This window comes from Zingiber officinale, chromosome 10A (genome assembly GCF_018446385.1).
Source record: "Zingiber officinale cultivar Zhangliang chromosome 10A, Zo_v1.1, whole genome shotgun sequence".
Lineage (NCBI taxonomy): Eukaryota > Viridiplantae > Streptophyta > Magnoliopsida > Zingiberales > Zingiberaceae > Zingiber > Zingiber officinale.
The window spans coordinates 87913869-87935876 of NC_056004.1; the positions used below are offsets into that span (position 1 = coordinate 87913869).

The following is a 22008-nucleotide window of genomic DNA, read 5'->3' on the forward strand; positions in this document are numbered from 1 at the left end:
CTAGACATCCATGAACGAGTTACCCTTGTCACTAGGGCCCCTCGGGTATGCGATCTAGAGCACTCTCTTTATGAGAGCAGCAGTTCCTAAGGGATTGTTTCTCCTTTTAAGGGAACGTCTTAGACGTCCGGAAAGGGTTACCCCTGTCACTAGGGTACCTTGGTCAATATGCTCTAAGGTATCCCCTTTGCAGGATCAACAATCTTCCACATTAAGCAATCAAAGCATAGAAACATAAACATGACACACACGCAACTCATCAAGCACGAACAAGGCATCAACAAGTAATTGAATGGAAACAAGGTGAATCTACATAGTTCTACATCTCCATCATATTACAAATACTTCCTAATCCTAGAACAGGATGTCTACTCCATTGTGGGGGAAGAACAACCCCAAAACATAAAAAAAGCATACTTACAACCCTAGAAGAAAAGGAAGAAGAGATGCTTGATGATTCCGCTGTCTTGGTGATGCTTCCTTGCTCCGGAGATGGACGGATCGTCAAGGGACGACAGTGGATGAAGCTCTAGGGTTTCTTCCGAAAATGAAAACCCTTTCCCAAGGAGAGGGACGAAGTCCCCGAACCAAAGATAATCAAACAATAGGGTTCTTGACCCTTTTATACCTCCTCCACGCTGCCCTGGAAAACCAGGATTATAGGCATCCGGTAAACCAGATTTTTCACCCATTAAAACAGATTTTCTCGTGATTCACCCTGAACCAAAGTTGTATCCCTTAAAATTATCTTCAATCTGATACTTGGATCGATCCCTGACTCAAACCGAGCCGAAAGTTATGGCGGTTCAAAGTTTGGTCTGTAGTCTGGGCGGAGGTCCAGTTGAACCCACGGTTGGGAGGCACGGCCGTGCCATTTAGTACGGGAAAAAAATTATTTCTCTCTATTGGATCTGAAGAAAAGTTGTAGATCTTGAAGTCAGCTACGTTTTGATATAAAGAACAGCCTGAAACTTCAACGGAGCACAAAGTTATGGTTGAATTACGATCGGTCTACAATCTGCCCAGAATTCAGCACACCTCTATTTTGGCGTGACACAACCCGTGTTCTTCGTCGCACGACCGTGTGGAATCCACATGGCCTCACACGGCTATCTCTCGGATTGAGTCGCATGGTCGTGTGGGATCACACGACCGTGGCCTTCTTCGTCTCTGCCGAGGTCACACGGCCGTGTGGAATCACACGACTGTGACCTTCCTCCCCTCTGGAATGTTGGCACGACCGTGTGCTGCTTGGCCACAGGTTGATTGGCACGGCCGTGCCATTCAGCACGGCCAAGGCCATCTTCATCTCTGGATTGCAAGCGTGGTCGTGCCATTTGGCACGGCCGGAACATGCTCATGGCCACACGGTCGTGTGGCCTTGCACGGCCCAAGCTCCTGTGTGCACTTTTGCTCCATTTTCGCTCCAAATAACATTCTGTCAACAAGAAAACAAGCAAAGAGTAGATCTTCGAACAAATATAATGAAAGTATGAAATTATAAAGAAATAGGGTGCAATAAACATAGAATATGCTATGAAATACAAGTAGATGTGCGTCCAAACATGCATAAATGATCATAAAATCTACGCACATCACATCCTCAGACTTAAACCTTTGCTTGTCCTCAAGCAAAATCCGTAATCTAGATTCATGTGGTTAGATAGTGCATCATAATCTCTAGCAAGTTAATCTAATTCTATCAAATGATTTCATTGGTGAGCAAGATACAAAAGTAGTTTAAGTATGACCTAAGTGTTGGTGCAACCTTAGATCAAGGTTGACCTGGTTGACCCGACTCGAGGTGACTTGACTCGAGTTGTATTTTGATGTTTGACTTGGGGAGATTGTCGGTGCAACCTTAGGTCAAGGTTGACCTAGTTGAGTTGCATGTTGATGTTTGACACTCGTGAGAGAGTTCTATTCTTGAGGTGAGACAAGAATAGATGGTTGGGAGATTATTGGTGCAACCCTAGGTCAAGGTTGACCTGGTTGACCTGAAAAGTCTAAGTATGGAGACTTGGCACTGGAGAAGTCCAAGCAGGGAGCTTGGCACGGGAAAAGTCCAAGCAGGGAGCTTGGCACGAGGGAAAGTCCTAACTGGGATGTTAGGCAGTTGGAAAGTCCTGGTGAGTGAAGCCAGGCAGTGGGAAAGTCCTAACTGGGATGTTAGGCAGTTGGAAAGTCCTGATGAGTGAAGCCAGGCAGTGGGAAAGTCCTAACTGGGATGTTAGGCAGTTGGAAAGTCCTGGTGAGTGAAGCCAGGCAGTGAGAAAGTCCTAACTGGGATGTTAGGCAGTGTGGAAATCCTGGTGAGTGAAGCCAGGTGGAAAGTCCTGGTGAGTGAAGCCGGGCAAGGGAAAATCCAGATAGATCAAGGGTGATCGGACATCTGGTGTTGAGAAGTCCAAGAGAGTGAAGCTTGGCATATGGAGTCGGAGAGGGCTCGGTAGCTCGTTCTCCGAACTAGGTTAGAGAGGGCACTCTAAACCTAGGAGTTGGATCGGTCTGCAGACCGATCCAGTGATACTCAATGTTTCCTGATCGGTCTGGTGACCGATCAGATTCCACTCAGTAGCCTACTGTGAAGTTCCTGATCGGTCCACAGACCGATCATGCGACGATCAGAAGTGAAGAAAGAAGCTACTGATCGGTCCAGGGACCGATCAGGTGTATGCCTGATCGGTCTCCACGACTGATCAGGGAGAGCTGGGATCGGTCCGGGGACCGATCAGATTCCACACAGAGAGTTGGGCAACTCTCTGTGAAGACTTCTGATCGGTCTGGGGACCGATCAGCACAGGGCCTGATCGGTCCCCACGACCGATCAGGCAAGCCCCGGACCGATCAGGCTGAAGCCTGATCGGTCCAGGTTCTAGCCGTTGCGTAGCAACGGCTAGTTTCTGCTGTGTCTTCTTCGCAGGTATAAAGGGGTCGAGGGCTGCTGCTGCAATTCTCCTGCTTCCTCCTTCCTGTTGCGAAGTGCTATTGTGCTTGAGCTTTGTTGAGCTCCTCCTTGTCGAAGCTTCGCGTGAGCTTCATTCCACGACTGGATCAGCTGCTGCTGAGTTGCTTCTGTCCGTGAAGTTGCTACTTCATCCGGGACCCCAGTCGACGAGAAGGCAAGCTACTGTGTTTACATTCCTGTTGTATTTTGTTCTTGCCATTCTCTTGTACTCTTAGCTTGCTGTTGCAAGTGATTGTGGCGAGGTTTCTCCACCCACAAGGAGTTTGATTTAGCCGGTTTTTCGGGGACTCATCCACCGACGGATTGATAGGCTTCGTCCACCTTACGGACACGCCGAGGAGTAGGAGTTTCATCTCCGAACCTCGTTACATCCTTGCGTAGAGGTTTGATTTCTTCTCCTGTTTTCTTTCTGCATTTAGTTTCCGTTGCGCTAACCCTAGTTTGTAGAAAGAAACGCGAGCAATTGGGGTCGGCTATTCACACCCCCTCTCTCTAGCCGTATGAAGAGATCCTAACAAGTCATAGAGCGAAGGTTTGCTCTTCATCGGATTAACACCCGGGGAGCACGAGCTAGAGGATGGATCTACTCGGAGAAGATGTCACCGTTCCACCCTTCTACGAATGCGGTGACTTCGCGTATTGGAAGGTAAGGATGAAGTACTTTCTTATGACTAACATAATAAATTGGTTTTGTGTACAAGAAGGTTTTATTCCTCCGGTGGATAAGGAAGGAAAACCACTTGAGAAGAAGGAGTGGACAAGAGAACAAATTCACAAATCCGAAATCAACCAAGAGGTAACGAGAATAATTAAATTTTCATTGCCTACTAACATCTTGTGTAAGATAGGTTACAACAATGCCAAGGAATTATGGGATAACTTGGCCAAGTACCATGAGGAGAGCTCCACTTCAAGCCATGAAGAGGAGCCTAGTGAGCCAAGTAGCTCACATCATGGAGGAAGCGAATTGGGAGTTGAGGGCTACTCAACATCCAAGGAAGAAGAGGAGGAGAGCTCTTGTTCAAGATCGGAGCAAGAAGAGGCATCTACCTCCGGAAGGGATGAAGAAGAAAGCTCATCTACATCCACAACCCTAGGTAACTCAAACACTGTGATTTCAAGCAAATTACACATAATGTGTTTTGAGTGTAGGAAGTTTGGGCACTACAAGAGTAAGTGTCCAAAGAGGGTTAGAAAGACTCCACCGGCACCAAAGGTCAAGGAAGCCGGAGTCTCGACATGCAAGAGCAAGAAGCACGTGGTGTGCTTCCAATGCAAGCAACGGGGACACTATAGGAGTCAATGTCCAAGGGGGAGGCAACCTCACAAGGACAAGAAGCCAAACACATGTAAAGGGGGAGCTAAGGCAAACCCTAAGGTAACATTTAAAGCTCATTCTTGCAATTCTAGTAGGATGCATGCTAGTAGTCTTATTGCCATTGTCAATAATGATAAGCATGTTAACACTAGAAATCGATACATGTGCTTAGGAGCCAAGCATGTTAGCCTAGATAAGAACAATTCTAGAAATGTTAACCCTAGAATTAACTCATCTAAGGCTAAGGAAAATCTAGATAGAAATCCCAAATCATCTAGACACATGCCTAGGAATACCTCAAAGAAAAATGATAAATCAAAACTTGAGGTATTAGAGAAAGAAAATCAAGTCTTGAGGTCAAGACTTGACTCTCTAGAAAAGGCTCTTAAGGATTTGACTCTAGGGTCCAGGGGTCAAAAACCCAAGTCCAAGGACAAGAAAGGTTTGGGTCACAAACCTAAGTCCCAATTGGTCAAGCCCACTTATCATAATGTTTCATTCGATTATGGAACAAAACCTAGGGCTAGGAAGACCATTACCAAGGTCACAAGGGAAGTCACCTCTATAGTTGACCTTGATGAGACCCAAATGACCAAGGCTTTAAAGCCTAAGAGGGTCATTAGGAGGGTTGCTAGGGAAGTTATCCCTAGTGAATATTTAGTGAACCCAATGAGCTCTAATAGGTATTGGGTTCCTAGGAGCATCTTCTCTACCCCATAGATGGGTTAGAGAGTGTCAACTCCGATTAGAAGGGTAGTTAACCCAACTTTGAGGAAATTGACACTCAAGGAGCATTTTCAAGGTTTTGAGAACTTTTGAAAATGAAATGGAATTATCATTTACTCCTTTGAAGAGTTAAATGTGCCTAAAGATTGGAAATTTTATTTTTAATCTCAATTGGCACAATTTGAGAAAATCTAGAGAACTCTCGAGGAAAAATGAAACATGCCAAGTTTTGAGGATAAATTTGATCTTTAAGTGGCATGAATTAATCTAGAGTTCAAGAAGTGTCAAAATTAAGATTTTGGCATTTTAGGGCAATCAAGGGTCAAATTTTAGGTTAGCAAAGTGGTTAAGGATACTTAGATAGGTAATCTAGGTATATTTATTTATGCTAAATCTTGCCATGATTGTTTGCCCTCACATGTCATGACATCATGTTTAGTTTCATTATCATTTGAAATGTCATGATAATGCTTAGGCTAGTTTATATGTCATACTTTATTTAAGTTTTCAAACTTTATGCCATGACATCATGACATTGGCACATGTTTTTACTTATGATATCATTATATGCCATGTCATCATCTCTTGCATTATAATCAATGAAATTGATTTAAGGAAAAACATATAATTTGATATTGAGATCAAATTGGTGTTTAGAAAATGCATGAGAACTTAGCCTAAGTTGACCTTAATCCATATCTCACATCAAATTAACTTGAATGTGGTTTGATACACCTTAGATGTGTGTGAGATATTAGGATCATGAGTTAGGATCAAGGTGCATAGTCCTTGTACCTAGATGACCCTAATTCAAGAAATGGAGGATCATAGGGAAAGCTTGTGTACAAGTCATGTACATTTAGCCCTAAGATTATGGTCCTAAATTAAAAGGTTTAAAATCATTTTTAAATTGATTTGGAAAACCTTGATGAAGCCATCTTAGTGATTGCATTCATCATTGAACATTGTGATACAAAGTTGAGTTAAACTTGAACTATTTCAAAGTTTTTGAACTTTGTATCAAGATTGAAAAATGGAAGTTATTTTCATAGAAAACTATTTTTCCATGATAGTATATGCTATGAGGAATGTATCCTCAAAATTTCACAATTTTTCAAATTTTCTGGAATTTGTTGTGAGTTTCTGAATTTCGGGAGAAGGAAATCAGAACTCGAATCTGTCCAAGGCTGGATCGGTCACTGGACCGATCCAGGGAAGGCTGGATCGGTCTGGGGACCGATCCAGAGGGGTTCTGATCGGTCCGATGACCGATCAGGCGTGCTGAATTTGCTGAATTTTGACTGTGGTCTGAAATTTCAGCTGTGGGAGTTGAGTTTCGGGTTTCTAAAGGTTTGAAACTCTCCAAGACATTGTTGGTGCAATGGTCAAGGGGGAGTTGACCTTTAGGGGGAGTTTTTAACTAATTGTCAAGGGGGAGTTGACTTTGAGAGGGAGTTTTTTACTCCTTAAAGACTTTTGAGGATTAGTGACATAGGATTGTCACTAAGTTGATTGTTGAGTTTAGTATCGAGGGGGAAATTAAGAGTTTAAATGAAAGGTATGGGACTTTCATTAGGAGGAAACTCTTGACCTTGATTCTCTCTTTTTTTGATGTGTGTCAAAAAGGAGAGAGTGTTTATTGGAGAATTATTGGAGAACCCAAGTTAGGTTATCGGGTTAACCTAAGCTAGGGGAAGAATGTCAAGGAATGTTCGAGGAAGAACATTGGAATTCTTTTTGATGTGTGTCAAAAAGGGGGAGAATTATTGGAAAACCCAAGTTAGGTTATCGGGTTAACCTAAGGGGAGAATGTCCAGAGAATGTTCAAGGAAAGAACATTGGACATTGGAAGATGGTTGGAAAATCTAAGTTAGGTTATCGGGTTAACCTAACTTGATTATGAGTTTTGTCAAACATCAAAAAGAGGGAGATTGTTGGTGCAACCTTAGGTCAAGGTTGACCTGGTTGACCCGACTCGAGGTGACTTGACTCGAGTTGTATTTTGATGTTTGACTTGGGGAGATTGTCGGTGCAACCTTAGGTCAAGGTTGACCTAGTTGAGTTGCATGTTGATGTTTGACACTCGTGAGAGAGTTCTATTCTTGAGGTGAGACAAGAATAGATGGTTGGGAGATTATTGGTGCAACCCTAGGTCAAGGTTGACCTGGTTGACCTGAAAAGTCCAAGTATGGAGACTTGGCACTGGAGAAGTCCAAGCAGGGAGCTTGGCACGGGAAAAGTCCAAGCAGGGAGCTTGGCACGAGGGAAAGTCCTAACTGGGATGTTAGGCAGTTGGAAAGTCCTGGTGAGTGAAGCCAGGCAGTGGGAAAGTCCTAACTGGGATGTTAGGCAGTTGGAAAGTCCTGGTGAGTGAAGCCAGGCAGTGGGAAAGTCCTAACTAGGATGTTAGGCAGTGTGGAAATCCTGGTGAGTGAAGCCAGGCAGTGGGAAAGTCCTAACTGGGATGTTAGGCAGTTGGAAAGTCCTGATGAGTGAAGCTGGTGGGAAAGTCCTAACTGGATGTTAGGCGGTTGGAAAGTCCCGTGAGTGAAGCCAAGTGAGAAAGTCCTAACGGGATGTTAGGCATGTGGAAATCGGGAGTGAAGCCAGGTGGAACGGCCTGGTGAGTGAAGCCGGGCAAGGGAAAATCCAGATGGATCAAGGGTGATCGGACATCTGGTGTTGAGAAGTCCAAGTGAGTAAAGCTTGGCATATGGAGTCGGAGAGGGCTCGGTAGCTCGTTCTCCGAACTAGGTTAGAGAGGGCAATCTAAACCTAGGAGTTGGATCGGTCTGCAGACCGATCCAGTGATACTCTGGTGACCGATCAGATTCCACTCAGTAGCATACTGTGGAGTTCCTGATCGGTCCACAGACCGATCAGGCAACGTTTAGAAGCGAAGAAAGAAGCTCCTGATCGGTCCAGGGACCGATCAGGTGTATGCCTGATCGGTCTCCACGACCGATCAGGGAGAGCTGGGATCGGTCCGGGGACCGATCAGATTCCACACAGAGAGTTGGGCAACTCTCTGTGAAGACTTCTGATCGGTCTGGGGACCGATCAGCACAGGGCCTGATCGGTCCCCACGACCGATCAGGCAAGCCCCGGACCGATCAGGCTGAAGCCTGATCGGTCCAGGTTCTAGCCGTTGCTTAGCAACGGCTAGTTTCTGCTGTGTCTTCTTCGCAGGTATAAAGGGGTCGAGGGTTGTTGCTGCGATTCTCCTGCTTCCTCCTTCCTGTTGCGAAGTGCTGTTGTGCTTGAGCTTTGTTGAGCTCCTCCTTGTCGAAGCTTCGCGTGAGCTTCATTCCACGACTGGATCAGCTGCTGCTGAGTTGCTTGTTGCATCTGTCCGTGAAGTTGCTACTTCATCCGGGACCCCAGTCGACGAGAAGGCAAGCTACTGTGTTTACATTCCTGTTGTATTTTGTTCTTGCCATTCTCTTGTACTCTTAGCTTGCTGTTGCAAGTGATTGTGGCGAGGTTTCTCCACCCACAAGGAGTTTGATTTAGCCGATTTTCCGGGGACTCATCCACCGACGGATTGATAGGCTTCGTCCACCTTACGGACACGCCGAGGAGTAGGAGTTTCATCTCCGAACCTCGTTACATCCTTGCGTAGAGGTTTGATTTCTTCTCCTGTTTTCTTTCTGCATTTAGTTTCCGCTGCGCTAACCCTAGTTTGTAGAAAGAAACGCGAGCAATTGGGGTCAGCTATTCACACCCCCCTCTCTAGCCGTACGAAGAGATCCTAACACTAAGTAGTAGTCCTCCATGCTCAGTGCAAAAGTGACCTATTTATCAAGTTTCAATCCCTATGTCTAGTCAAGTCGTCATAAAATTGTGTTCTTTATGCTTACGGTGATAGACACTTACCTGCCACACGCAAGGTTCGTTCCCCTCAAAAATGTTATGCATCGTCTACACAAGGTCTCAAAGCAATACTCAATATCAAGAGAAACATAGCATTCATTTCCCTAGTAACCTAACTCGGTCTCAAAGGGGTGAATTGCTAGTTTCCACTCACGACAACAAATTTTTTATCCCTTATTTTTTTTTCATTCATTATTTTTTTCTTTTTGAATGTTTGCAAAGTACCAAACTTAAACATGTAGGACCGTTAGATTCGATAGAGGGGGGGGTGAATATCGATTCGAAAAAGACGAGTATAATCGCAGCGGAAAAATAAAATAGACACAGATATTTTTACTTCGTTCGGAGCCTGTAACGACTCCTACTCGAAGGCCCGTGGTCCTTGACCACTTTCGTTGGGCAATCACTAACAAGTCGAAATATGATTACAGAATAAGTACAGGAAATGCTAGTAATAAAGCAATACCGACAAAGAAAAATTAAATAAAACCGGAAGAGCACTTTTTTCGGAGCGTAGTTGACGTCGCACTTGAACGTCGAGCAGCAAGATCAGCAGTAGAAGAGTTCTCAGTAAAAGTTGATTCTGAAGCTCCTGCCTGGGGCTTCTTTTATATGCTGTTCCGGGCGCCTGGAGTGTGACGTAATTGCTCAAACCAAGATGCTCCACATGGCGACGACTTGTCTGGATAAAATTCGCCTTCCGGGCGCCCGGATCCCTTCCGGATGCCCGGACCTCCGGGCGCCCGGATCCCCTCCGGGCGCCCGGACCACCTTGTTCCAGAAAGACTCCTTTTTCCTGCAAAACAAGGTTAGTCTGAGGCAAATATACATCCTGTAAAATAAATTGTTAGCACAGTTAAAGTTCAACAGATGGATAAAAAGAGTATGACTTAGATTCCGTCTTTCCGAGACCGGAATCTAGTCACGATCTCGACTTAGACATCCGAAATGGATCTAAGCCGGATCGGCGCCTAATGTCCCCTTCCTGGGAACGCGTCCTCACAGTCACTCCCCTCCAGTGACTTACCTCACTTACCTGCCAGACGTCCGGTCAGCCCGTCGACCCGTCTGGACTTCTCGCCAAACGTCCGGTCAGCCCGTCGACCCGCTTGGACTTCTCGCTAGCTATCCGGTCAGCCCGTCGACCTAGCTGGACTTCTCGCCAAGCGTCCGGTCAGCCCGTCGACCCGCTTGGACTTCGTGCCAGACATCCGGTCAGCCCGTCGACCTGTCTGGACTTCTCCTGCACATTCGATCAAAGTGTCAGACAACAACAAGACTAACTTAACCTATTTGTCATTCATCAAAACCTGGGTTAAATCGTTAGTGCTAGCCGCACCAACAAAACAAACTTTTAAAATATTTTTTTTTGGGATTAATTTTTTTTCTAAATGAGCTTACATGATTTGAGTTTATCCAGTAACCAAAATGTAGTTGAGAGGTCACCATAGAAGCACAAGTACTAGTCCAATTCTATGAATCATGACTATTTTAGAGTTATCAACCATCAAAAATAGGCAGTGTATAGAGATCATAAAACAAGGCCAATACTTAAACTCTTATAGTAAAAGCATTGCTCACTTCATGCTATCAAAGATAGAAAAATATATATCACTAAACATACTAGCACCATAAGTAACACATAAAATCTAGAATAAACGTGCTAGTATTTTGCAATAAGGAACAAACAATCATGATGTGATATAAGATACAACTAGCAAAAATTTTATTATGCGAAAAGAAGAAAATAAAAATAAAAACCAAATGCATCTAATGCATCCCCCCAGACTTAAACTTTTCATTGTCCCAATCAAAACTAAAAATAAAGTGGAGGAGATTAAAAGTAAGAGAAGTTACCAAATGATGCGTGCCAAGTATCCATGTCATTAACTCTCCATCATGTAGTTGCACTCCTCCTAATCTTTGAGTCCTATAAAAGAAGATAGATAACAAAAATTAAGTAGAGGATACATGTTTATTATAAAGAAAGAACTAAAGATATAAAAGAAAACAAGGAAAATGAACTTGGGTTGCCTCCTAAGAAGCGCTTGTTTAAGGTCATTAGTGTTGGTGCGGGAAGCATCCGACGATCGAACCTAAGTTTTGATAATGGCAAAGGATTCAAAGTTAAAGTTATGTTGTGATCTAACAAGTCTGTCTAAGTGTTTCAGGAAAAGTCCTAGCTGTGGTTAGGCAAGTGAAAATCCTAGGGAGTGGTAACCCTAAGTCATAGGGGGTGGTAACCCTATGCGGAAAGTCTTGGTGGGTTGAGTGCTTCAGGCAAAAGTCCTAAGGGGGGGAAACCCTAGGTGGAAAGTCCTGGTGTCGCGAACCAGGTGAAAGACTGGACCAGCCGGGAAGCGGAAGTCCAGCAGAAAGTCCGGAAGTATCGAGCGCCGAGCAAAAGTCCAGTCGATCTGGAGGATCGCACTGGCAATAGGTAAATCTCCTGAGTGGAGTAGGTGAGGACACGTTCCCCGTAGAGGGAACAGTAGGCGTCGGGTAGACCTAGGGTTTTCGGTTGGAAATCCGAAGTCAGACCCGGACAGTCTGGAGACTGTCAAACTTTCATATTCATACTATTATTGTGTACTAACTTTGTGTTGCAGGTATTTTGGGACTAACATGTTTGCAGGTACCAAAAACACAAAGTACACCTCGGATGAACAGTGTCTGAGGCGCCTCCATGGGGCTTAGAGGCGCCTCGGGTGCAAAGCTGGAGCTGGCTGTGAAGCAAGCTTGAAGGTGCCTTGGAGGAAGCTCAAGGCGCCTTGGACTGGTGGATGAAGGCACCTTGGAGAGCACAGAAGGCGCCTTGAAGAGATAAGTCATGACCAGTTCAAGCTTGATCCACGTGGGTGACTCGGCTAGTTTAAGGCGCCTTGGATGGGCTTTAGGGCGCCTTGAGCACTGTTTAAAAGGGGGTTTCAAGTAGCACCTTCAATCAATGAATTCCAAGCGATCCCTTTGCAACTAGCTACTAACAAGATGACCCGAAAGTGCTGCAACTTGACACCAACGACCCGGAGCTCCGAATCTTCAGATTACTATACTATTGTCGGTATAACTGTCTTTTTCAATTGTACTTAATTGTAATATTTGTACTCTATTCGAGCTTATAGTTGTTGCCCACGGAAAGCGATCAAGGATCGTGGGCCTTCGAGTAGGAGTCGTCACAGGCTCCGAACGAAGTAAATTCCTTCGTGTCTGTATGCTTATTCTAATTTTCCGCTGCTTATTACTCTGTTAATTTTTCGTACGATTTACGAATTCGAAAAGTGAAAGCCACGAGCGCTATTCACCCCCCCTCTAGCGCTTTTCGATCCAACAATTGGTATCAGAGCGGGGTCATTTTGAATCGGTGCAACCACCATCCAAAACAATTTTACGTGGTATTTTTAGATTTTTTTTTCGGAGTCAATTAGAATTTAGCTCTGTAACTATATTCTAATTCTTTTCTCGATTCGGTTTTTGCTCGAAGTTGGTGCAACACCACTCGAGTCCATTTTTTTTAATTATTCCCGCACTACTAATCCAAGACTTAGTCTTGGAACAGATTTTCGTTCTTTTTATCGTGCAGGATTTCAAATGGCCCATCAAGAGGGTTATAGCATCGTTCGTCCCCCGCTCTTCACCGGAGAAGACTTCGGGTACTGGAAGGGGCGAATGGAAACATTCCTCAAAACCCAGTTTGAGACATGGATGATCGTCAAGACAGGACTACAACTCCCATCCGACGAAGACGGCAAGCCGACACCCTGCGAAAAATGGGAACCAACCATAATCAAGAAGGTGGAAGCTGATGCCAAAGCGACCTGCACCCTCCAGTGTGGACTGACCAAGGAGGATCTCAATAGAGTTGGTCCGTTCACATCAGCAAAAGAGCTCTGAGAGAAGCTGATCAAACTCCACGAGGGAGCCTCCGACACAAAAGTAAGTAAACGTGACTTGTTGCTTAATAAATTGTATAATCTAAAAAATGCAGGAAGATGAGACGACCTGTCAACTCCACGCACGTATACAAGACATTCTCAACTCCCTCCACGCAATCGGTCAAAAGGTAGAGAATAGGGACATCATAAGGTATGCACTCAACTCTTTTCCTAGGAGTACATTGTGGGCATCAATGGTAGATGCCTACAAAGTCTCCAAAGATTTATCGTTAATTAGATTAGACGAGCTATTTTCAGAATTCAAACTTCATGAGCAGACTAATACACAGCCTTCCGAGAAAGGAATTGCTTTGCTTGCAGGTACCGGTGGAGCTCGCGAATCAAGATCACGACGAAGAACCAAACAGGAGCCGGAAGCAGAAATCGACTCAGATGAAGAAGACAATGAACTAACCATTGAACTCATGAACCTTGTGAAGAGACTCTACAAGAAGAAGAAAGGCTTCAACAAGAGAGACCTAAAGAAGGTGGTCCAATCCAAGGAGGCTCAACTGAATTCTAAGGTAAAATTTGAGGTGATCTGCTACGGATGCAACCAGAAGGGGCATATCAAGGCCAACTGCCCTAACCAAAAGGAAGCAAAGAAGCAGAGAAGGAAGAAGGCCCTGAAGGCGACATGGGATGAATCTTCTTCAGAAGACAACGACGATGAACTCGATCAGACGAGTTTACTTGCGCTGATGGCCCAGGACCAGATCAACCTGTCCGAGAGCGAGAGCGAGTCGGAGGTCGAGTCTGAGCGAAGCCACGGATCCGTATCCATTTCCGAAGGGCCCGATACCTCTGTAAGTAACTCTCGACTCAATAATTTAGTTAATTATTTGTTACGAAAATTAGCTAAATCAAACCTTAGAGTCAAGTCACTTCTAAAGGAAGTAGAAGTCCTTAAAGAAGTGACTAACTCCGAATCTTTGACTGAACCAGTTCAGACTGGAAACTCAACTCAAGTCCAAAAACTTGAAGAAGAGAATTTCAGCCTGAAAATTCAAGTCAAGGATCTGGAGAAAACACTAGAACGGTTTTCTTTAGGTTCCAAGAATCTTGACCTAATTCTTGGGACACAAAAAGCCGTTTACAATAGAACTGGTCTAGGATTTAAATCAAAGAAAAAATATAAATCTTATTTATCTCTTGTACAAAGAGCAAATAGAAAAATAGTCCAAGCATGGGTCCCCAAGTCAAAATTGATTAATCAAGTTGGACTTGGTCAATATTGGATCCCGAAGGATCAAATACACTACCTCGATAGACCATATCGAGGCTATAATCCAGGGGGAGCAAAAAGAAAGACGATATTAATAAAACGAACATGATTCAAAATTTAAAATTTCAATTAAAAATTCAAAATTAAATTAAAAAAAAATAAAAATTTAAAATTTAAAATTAACTTAAAAAATTCAAAATTAAAAATTCTAAATTAAATTAAAAAAAATCAAAATTAAAAATTTGAAATTAAATTAAAAATTAAAAATTCAATTCAAAATTCGAAACTAAATTCAAAATTCAATTAAAAATTCGAAATTAAAGTAATTCAAAATTAAAAATAAAATCCAATCAAATAAAAATAGAAGAAGGATCCAGAATAGCTGGCACCCCTAACTAAACTACCCGACTGGGTAACCAAACTTAATCTACCCGGCAGGGTAACCGAACTTTACCTACCCGGCAGGGTAAATAGGGTTAGATTAAAATGGGCTAGGTTTAACTTGACCCATGGTACTGGTGAAGTATTGGATGATAGTACGTTGGGGAAACTTAGTCATCGCATGTCTAGGAAGATATGGCTTCGACCTGGTGCATTTGGCTAAGTGGAACTGACCGAAGCTACCCTTTATGGATCTTAACCAGTTAGACCAAGGTTTTGTATTAAGTTCAATGGGTAGGGTTATTTGGAAAACCTCGAAGGAATGATTACTTTATTGATGTCCTTGTGATTCACCATAGCCCAGAAGTTTATCCAAATAACGCTTACTTGTTGAACCCAAAGCTAAACCTGAATCTAACACAAAGTTAAACTAAACCCTAAAATTGAACCTCAATTCATCTCACAACAATTATAGGATTACCTGATTGAAAATTTAGATCGGGTGAGATGACTAAGTAAAATCAAAATTAATTCAAAATTAATTAAATTAAAATTAAATTAAAATTAATTCAAAATTAAATTCCCAATCAAAATTAATTAACTTAAAATTATTTTTCAAAATTAATTAACTTAAATTATTTTTTCAAAATTAATTAACTTAATTTTTTTTTTCAAAATTAATTAACTTAAAATTATTTTTTCTTTAATTATATTAAAATTATTTTTTCAAAATTAATTAACTTAAATTTTTTTTCAAAATTAATTAACTTAAAATTATTTTATCAAAATTAATTAACTTAAAATTATTTTTCAAAATTAATTAAATTAAATTATTTTTCAAACTCAATTAACTTAATTTTTTTTCAAAATTAATTAACTTAAAATTAGTTTTTCAAAATTAATTAACTTATTATCATTTTTCAAAATTAATTAACTTAAAATCATTTTTCAAAATTAATTAACTTAAAATCGTTTTTCAAAATCAACTTAAAAATTATTTTCTTAATCAAACTTAAAAATTATTTTTCAAATCAAATGGAAATTTTTTTAATTAACCTTAAATATGTGTTACCTGAAAATTAATTAAATAATTAAAAAAAAATGCAAATATTACACGTGGCGTCTATCGAAGGCGCCTCCCACACGAGGGAGGCACCCTCGAATGCGGCGGGAAAATTCCCGCCGTCTCAAGTTAAGGCGCCTCGGATTATCTCCGAGGCGCCTCCAAAAGAACTCTTAAGGCGCCTTAAGAGTATAATTGTGCTTATTTTTCACTTATGCTTTAATTCAGCACTTATTTGTCACTTTTTCAAAATTGTGAGTATAATTTCAAAACCACTTTTAAATTGTTTTGAAAATTATAGGGAAAATATATTTTCAAAATCCCAATTTCTTAGAATTTTTCAAAAATATGGACTTAGTTTAGGCTCTACCCTAGAAATCATGTTCCCCTAGATTTAAGCCAGAGCATCTCACAAACACCTAGGTATACCTTGCTTGTGTTTAAAATACATAGAACGGCGTGAGATGCATAGGGTGTAGCATGGACTCCAGTATGCTTATATCTGTGCATCATTATGAGTCTGGGCGTTAAATACTTTATTAACAGTAATCAGGTTAAAGTCATCCAGCCTCAATCAAATCTAACTGGACCAAATGACTTAACTTGACTAACCGAGTGAAAGCTGCTGCCCTTTAGGCAATCAGCAAGTAGCTAAAGGTTAGACAGTTGGTGAAGGAAATGAAGATTTTAAGATTGAGCATGCTTGTACTTTAGGGCTCTGATACCTGATCAAAACAATTTGGATAAGTTAACAACTATTTAACTTGACTCATGCCTGGACTTAAGGACCAACTAAATTTGATTAAATAACCTAAATTAAATATTTAGTTACTCCCTCTTCGTCCTAAAATTTCATAAAGTTCTTATTCCTATTTTTTCAAAATTAAGCTTTTAAGCTAAGTACCTTTTTAAAACTGAAACTACATTTTCAAAATTCAATGTTTACAAAAGGCTTAGCTAAGTGATTCATATAGCAACTTTCAAACTTTCTCAAACTTAGCCACCTTTATAAATTTTTGCTAAAATACTTTTCTAAGTTACCTCTTAGATTCATTCTATACTTAGCTAAAAGTATTAAAAAGCATATTTCTTTACTTGCAAAATTTAAACTCATTGCTTTCAAAAGATTTCTGCTAAGAGACTTCAATTTTTTTTTAAAAAATAATTTGTCTCCAAAAATTCTTTAAAATCTAGCTAAGTTTTTCAAAATTTAGTTAAGTATTTTTTCTAAAAACAACTAAGTTTCAAAAGTGGCTAAAGTCATCCTTCGAAGTCAACCATATATTATCCTTTTAAACTTAGGAGAAAAATATTCCTTTTTAAGTCCTCCTTCTCCCTTAGCTAACAATTTTTTTAGTAAAATTTAATTATAAGCTAAGTGTTATACAAGCATTTTTACCTTCTTTCAAAAGCCTAATTCTGTTTTTTTTTTTAAAAACTTAAAACTTACTTTCAACTAGCTTATTTTTTGATAAATGGCAAAGGGGGAGAGTAGGAAAATTCAAAAGTAAAAATCTGATTCAAAAAGAAAGCCCTGTATTAAGGGGAGCTTCACAAAGTTTAAGTGTTAGCTTAAGTTATGTTTGAATTTGAATTTATATACTTAAGCTTGCTCACTTAAAACCTTTTAAATATATTTATGCATTTGTTTTAATTAACTTTGAATTTAGGTTGCCATAATCAAAAAGGGGGAGGTTGTTGGTGCGGGAAGCATCCGACGATCGAACCTAAGTTTTGATAATGGCAAAGGATTCAAAGTTAAGGTTATGTTGTGATCTAACAAGTCTGTCTAAGTGTTTCAGGAAAAGTTCAGGCTGTGGTTAGGCAAGTGAAAATCCTAGGAGGTGGTAACCCTAGGTCATAGGGGGTGGTAACCCTATGCGGAAAGTCTTGGTGGGTCGAGTGCTTCAGGCAAAAGTCCTACGCGGGGGGGGGGGACCTTAGGTGGAAAGTCCTCGTGTCGCGAACCAGGTGAAAGACTAGACCAGCCGGGAAGCGGAAGTCCAGCAGAAAGTCCGGAAGCATCGAGCGCCAAGCGCCGAGCAAAAGTCCAGTCGATCTGGAGGATCGCACTGGCAATAGGTAAATCTCCTGAGTGGAGTAGGTGACGACGCGTTCCCCGTAGAGGGAACAGTAGGCGTCGGGTCGACCTAGGGTTTTCGGTTGAAAATCCGAAGTCAGACCCGGACAGTGTCAAACTTTCATATTCATACTATTATTGTGTACTAACTCTGTGTTGCAGGTATTTTGGGACTAACATGTTTGCAGGTACCAAAAACACAAAGTACACCTCGGATGAACAGTGTCTGAGGCGCCTCCATGGGACTTGGAGGCGCCTCGGGTGCAAAACTAGAGCTGGCTGCGAAGCAAGCTTGAAGGCGCCTTGGACTGGTGGATGAAGGCGCCTTGGAGAGCACAAAATGCGCCTTGAAGAGATCAGTCACGACCAGTTCAAGCTCGATCCACGCGGGTGACTCGGCTAGTTTAAGGTGCCTTGGATGGACTTTAGGGCGCCTTGAGCACTGTTTAAAAGGGGGGGTTTGAGCAGCACCTTCAATCAACAAATTCCAAGCGATCCCTTTGCAACTAGTTGCTAACAAGACGACCCGGAAGTGCTGCGACTTGACACCGACGACCCGGAGCTCCGAATCTTCAGATTACTATACTGTTGTCGGTATAACTGTCTTTTTCAATTGTAATTAATTGTAATATTTGTACTATATTCGAGCTTATAGTTGTTGCCCACGGAAAGCGATCAAGGATCGCGGGCCTTCAAATAGGAGTTGTCACAGGCTCCGAACGAAGTAAATTCCTTCGTGTCTGTGTTCTTGTTCTAATTTTCCACTGCTTATTACTCTGTTAATTTTTCATACGATTTACGAATTCGAAAAGTGAAAGCCACGAGCGCTATTCACCCCCCTCTAGCGTTTTTCGATCCAACAATTAGCTCTACCACCTCATTAGATTTAATGAAATCGTGATCTTGGAGGGGTAAGATATTTTAGAACCCTCTTACCAAGGGCTCTTATTATGGAGGGAGCTTTCATCAAAAAGTGAAGACTAACTCTCTCCATCTTCATCTTCTTGGAAATTCTTTCAAGCGGTCGAAGACGGTTCAGATCGAGCTTCCAATTATAGGCCCCATGAAAATATGCACACCCAAAAGAAAAACATACCTCTCCCAAGCATGCTATATCAGATAGAACTAGAACCTTATTAAGATGAACTGAGTATGTATCAAAAATTGAATCACATCTAATAAAATCAATTATGGGTACCTCTATAAAGTTTTCCAAAAGATCGCTAGAAATACTAACCTTGCATTGTTGAGATATACCTAAAATTTCTAAACATGTGGATGTGACTTTTGAATCTTGTATTGGCTCTAGCTCTGACTCAAGTGGTGGTGCTTCTGAAGTGGTGATTCTTGGGGCTTTGCTTCTATTGTAGAAGTCCCTACACATTGGTCCACAACATGTTCAATCCTTGTAATTCTCATAATCTCAGAAGGTTGTGTGGATAAAGGAGGTGATTCTTGAGATGGTGCTTCCACAACACAACTCCCTACACTTCCTTTCATAACATTATCATCAACACAAGCATAAAAAAATAAACAAACATCAATATCCTCAGTGGGAGAATCATCTATAGGAGGATCACTAACCTCATTTGCAGTTTTAAGTTGATCTACCACATCACATTCATCATCTGAAAATTTAATTTCATCATAACACCCTGTAAACCCAGGAGGTAAATCTAAAAACTTGTTATCCACTGCATTATCGTCAAAATCCTCATCTTCATATACGTCCAGAAATCTACACTCAACCATATTGGTGTCACAGAATCTACCAAAGTCTTCATTTTCGTTGACCCGCACTTGCCTTTGTGGAAAAGGAACCTTTAGTGAAGGTCTTGGGAAAGATATTTCCTTTTTTCCATACTCCCTTTGAGCTTGTGGAGGAGGTCCAGCTTGCTCATCTAATGTTGGTGTCATCAACCGTTGAGGAAAAGGTACTTGTGGCCTTTGGGAACTTCTTAGAGTAATGGAACTGAGTTCTTGAGGTCTTCTATTGTTCTTCTCCTCAATCCTAAACAAATCTTTCTTCAGAAGTTCTTCATGATTCTTGCCATTTCTCAACTTAATATCATTATCAGTTACACTAGATCTTGTCTGTGTAGGAGGAAGGTCTTTCTTGAACCATTTTGAAACTATGCTATTAATCTTTTCCCCCAAATGTTTGAACTCCTCATTCTGTGACTTCTGAATTTCGACATTCTTGAGTGGTTGAACTGCATTTTGTTTGATAGGCTCTCTTGTATATATGGTTTGTACTTCTTGAATTTCTGAGGGAGATTACATCCAATTTTTTTTTGCTCGACCATCCTTGGAGGTTCAATGCCACTTGATCAATTAATGTATAAGCTTCTTCTATACTCTTGTCCATAAAAGACCCTCCGGCTGATAAATCTAACAAGCATTTATCTGAAAAAGAAATTCCCCTATAGAATATGTGTAGAATTAGCCAATTCTCTAAACCATGATGAGGGCACTGTCATTATAGACTCTTGAATCTATCCCATGCTTCAAATATTGATTCTCCATGTGCCTGAGCAAAATTCATGATGCCACTCCTCATGTAGATTGTTTTGCTTGGAGGGAAAAAGTGATTCATAAATTGCTGCTCCAATTGTTCCCAACTTGTGATGCTTTGAGGACGGAGAGAATATAACCAAGTTCTTGCTTTGTCCTTGATACTAAAAGGAAATGTCATCAATCGGACTGCATCCGCTGATACTCCTTCACAATTCACCATATCACAAAGCTCTAGAAATGTCTCAAGGTGCAGATAAAGACTTTCTGATGCTTCTCCTCCAAATTTGTGACCTTGTATCATGGAAATTAATTCTAGGTCTAGTTGGAAACTTTCTGCTTCAATATGAGACTGCACAATAGGAGATAAAAATTTTGCAGAAATGGTGCAGAGAAATCTCTTAAGGGTCTGCTTGACATGTTAGTGCTCATCAATATTCAAGAAAGGAAAAAAAAATTGAGTAAAAATAGAGATGAAGAATTAATGATAAGATGTAAAGTGTTTTATGAAAAGAAACAAAATGCAGAATTTGAAGACAAGAAAGAAAATGCAGATATTTTTTTTTGAATTATGAGAATGGAAAACCAAAGCTATTCACAAGTCTAGATTAACTAAATTACTAGTCTACTAATGTTAATGCGAACAGTCCCTGACAACGACGCCAAAAACTTGTTATACAACGGCAAGTGAACGGTTTCGTCGTCAGTAATAAAAATATCGAATCCATAGGGATTGTTGATTAAGCACTAGAGATGTCGCAAGGTAAGTTATCTAGACGGTCGAAAGCTGGCTTTGACATTTGCAAACTAACGAGGGTGATTGAAAATGGAAAGAGAAGGATGAGAGAAAGAGAAAGAACTAATCTTGGGTGGAATGAGCTTCGGGAGATGGATTCTAGGATTTCAGTTTCATTGTAATACTAGGAGATACTACATAAATTGTTTAGTTTCTACCCTCTATGTCCATGCTCTTGTAGGAAGTTAGATTGTTCAATATCCCTAAGTATCGAATAGAGACGATCCCTGTGAAATCCTATAACGGTTAACCCCCCTGTCACGAGGGCGCCTCGGTAGATCACTGGGATACACATCTAGTAAATAACACTAAGGATAAGGGTTACCTACCTCCTTATGGAGGAATTGCCTCTTCCTTCAAGAGAATGTCCTAGATGTCTATGAACGGGTTACCCTTGTCACAAGGACCTCTCGGGTATACGATCTAGAGCACTCACTTTACAAGAGCAACAGTTCCTAAGGGATTGTTTCTCCTTTTAAGGGAACATCTTAGACGTCCGGAAAGGGTTACCCCTGCCACTAGGGTACCTTGGTCAATACGCTCTAAGGTATCCCCTTTGCAGGATCAACAATCCTCCACATCAAGCAATCAAAGCATAGAAACGTAAACATGACACACACGCAACTCATCAAGCACGAACAAGGCATCAATAGGTCATTGAATAGAAACAAGGAGAATCTACATAGTTCTACATCTCCATCATATTACAAATACTTCTTAATTCTAGAATAGGATGTCTACTCCATTGTGGGGGAAGAACAACCCCAGAACATAAAGAAAAGCATACTTACAACCTTAGAAGAAAAGGAAGAAGAGATGCTTGATGATTCCGATGTCTTGGTGATGCTTCCTTGCTCCGGAGATGGACGGATCATCAAGGGACGGCGGTGAATGAAGCTCTATGGTTTCCCCCGAAGCAGAAAACTATTTACCAAGGAGAGGGACGAAGTCCCCGAACCAAAGATAATCAAAGAATAGGGTTCTTGACCCTTTTATACCTCCTCCACGCTGCCCTAGAAAACTAGGATTACAGGTGTCCGGTAAACCAGATGTTTCACCCATTAAACCAGATTTTCTCATGATTCACTCTGAAATAAAGTTTTAGCCCTTGAAATTATCTTCAATCTGATAC

General features: G+C 41.4%; 1 non-coding gene across 1 annotated transcript; it reads left to right on the top strand.

Moving 5' to 3' along the window:
• The first annotated feature begins 20022 nt into the window (after positions 1-20022).
• Positions 20023-20128, top strand: LOC122028331. The gene has a single exon (XR_006124735.1). It is a non-coding gene; the product is annotated as a small nucleolar RNA R71 (small nucleolar RNA).
• The last annotated feature ends 1880 nt before the right edge of the window (positions 20129-22008 follow it).